The 2364-nt window shown below is 37.0% G+C and overlaps 1 protein-coding gene across 1 annotated transcript in view; it reads left to right on the top strand.

Annotated features, from left to right (window-relative positions):
- LOC108297817 (zinc finger protein 726-like) overlaps positions 1–2364 on the top strand; it is a 16392-nt gene that overhangs the window by 2428 nt on the left and 11600 nt on the right. The gene's annotated exons all lie outside the window — the stretch shown is intronic.

Here is a 2364-nt window from a genome sequence, read left to right as displayed (position 1 = left end):
AAAAAAAAAAAAAAAAAAATTTTTGCTAGCTACCTATTTGTTTTCAAAAGCATCTGTTCATGTTTTTTGCCTACTTTTTTAATACGGTGGTATGCTGTCTTCTTGTAAAGTTATTTAAGTGTCATAATTCTGGATATTAAATCTCTGTAAGAAAATAGTTTGCAACTTTAAAAAAATTTTTGTTGATTATTTAGTCTGTTAATATTTTCCTTTTTTGTGCAAGAGCTCTTCGGTTTAATTCGGTTCCATTTGTCAATTTTTGCTTTTGTTGCAATTGCTTTTGGTATCTTCATCATGAAATCTTTTTGCTAGTTTCTATGCCTAGAATGGTAGTTTCTAGGTTATTTATCTTCCAGGTTTTTTTTTTTTTAAATCATAAGTTTTGCATTTAAGTCTTTAATTCATCCTGAGTTGATTTTTACATATGGTATAAGGAAAGAGACCAGTTTTAATCTTCTGTGTAGTTCTAACTAGTTGTTCCAGCACCATTTCTTAAATAGGGAGTTCTTTTCACATTCCTTACATCAGCTTTGTCAAAGATCAGATAGCTGACCCACCTCAGCCTCCAAAGTGCTGGGATTACAGGCGTAAGCAATGGTGCCAGGCTGTCAACACAGGAATTTTAAAGCCCCCCTTTGAGAATGTGGCTCTTTGCTTTTCAGATCTTGTGTAGTGACTGCTACAGTTATGAGAGAGGCTCCAGGTGTAAATAGAAGCTGATGACAATCTGTTAAGTGTAAACAAGCATCTTAAGAGTGAGATATCAAGGCCACAAAGTATTCAGGGCCATGACCACAACTATACCTACCTTTAAATTATGATATTGGAATAGAATATTCTTGTCCTTTTTCTTACCCAAAAGCTAGCAAATCAGGATAGGTGATCCAGCTTCTGGAGCTCCACCAAGGCAGTTCTATTTTCTATTTAGAATCAGCCTGAGAGGCCGGGCACGGTGGCTCAAGCCTGTAATCCCAGCACTTTGGGAGGCCGAGGCAGGTGGATCACGAGGTCAAGAGATCAAGACCATCCTGGTCAACATGGTGAAACCCCGTCTCCACTAAAACTACAAAAAATTAGCTGGGAATGGTGGCGCGTGCCTGTAATCCCAGCTACTCAGGAGGCTGAGGCAGGAGAATTGCCTGAACCCGGGAGGCGGAGGTTGCGGTGAGCCGAGATCGCGCCATTGCACTCCAGCCTGGGTTATCATTCGACCATCAGCCCTGGGTCACTGGAAATCCTCTCACAACCAGCTAGATGTCTTTAAGACATTTGAGGATGTCCAGGGCAGAATTGTGTCAGGCTGACAAGAATGATTAATTCTGCTTCTGTATCGGTGTAAGAGAAAGGAGTTATCCTGTGTTGTCTTCTCCCTGGTACAAGAGATAACTTTGGTTGGTGCCCAGATGAGAGTTTCTGAAGTTTTCTGGTACTTGGGTGAAAGACAAAGAGGAGGTCTGGTGACAGCTCTGGTGCCTCAAACAAATAAACTAATAGCTTCCATTACATATATGGTCATTCAAAAAATAGATACAGCAGTCATGGTCCCTACTATCCACAAACTTTTAGTCTAGACTAGCAACTGGATACATGATTGAAATAAGCATCATATGGTTGGTACAATGAATAGATGTGTGCCAAAACAAACAAACAAAAAACTCGGTCCACTTTTTTTTTTTTTTTTTGACTTCTGATGTTATTACCTGAAGGGATATTTATGGACGGAAGAGTTGTTATTTATTTATTTTTTTTTTACTTTTCTAAGAATACATATTTATCTTCTACTAAAATTATCCTAGAAAGTGAAAACTTTAAAAGATTAATTTAAATTGCTTATTAGTATATGTTATAAAATTGACAAAGCAGTGGCAAAAATAGATTAAAGTTACATAAACTCTGAAATTTAAGTTTTTAGATAAGCTTAGGAAAAACAGAACTGGAAATACCCCAGAGGCATAGAGAACAAATTCTACCTAGGGTCTTCTCCCTGCCTCAGTTCTGATCAGATTCACCCTTTTTGGAGGACTTATTTAGGTCTGGCCCCACCCTGGAGTCTTTCCTTACAAAACTGATGTATAAAGATTCAAGTTTTGGCTGGTAAAGCGTGCTGACTTTCTAGAGCTGGTGTTCACAATATCCTGAAACCCAAAAACAGATACATAAGAAAAATAAAGTATACATTTCAAGATCTTAATTTTTAAATTTTGTAGTAAAATCAGTGCTTACAGAAACATTCCATTTAGCAACTTGGTTTTTATTCCTGCAGATCTAGTAGTCGCTCCACAAGTCACAAACAAGTAAATATAAACACAAAAAATTTTCTCTAAACTACATTAAACTTTTTCTTTTCTTTTTTTTTTTTTTTTT

This window comes from Cebus imitator, unplaced genomic scaffold, assembly GCF_001604975.1.
Source record: "Cebus imitator isolate Cc_AM_T3 unplaced genomic scaffold, Cebus_imitator-1.0 Scaffold847, whole genome shotgun sequence".
Classification (NCBI taxonomy): Eukaryota; Metazoa; Chordata; class Mammalia; order Primates; family Cebidae; genus Cebus; species Cebus imitator.
This window is presented reverse-complemented; position numbering and strand designations above follow the sequence as displayed.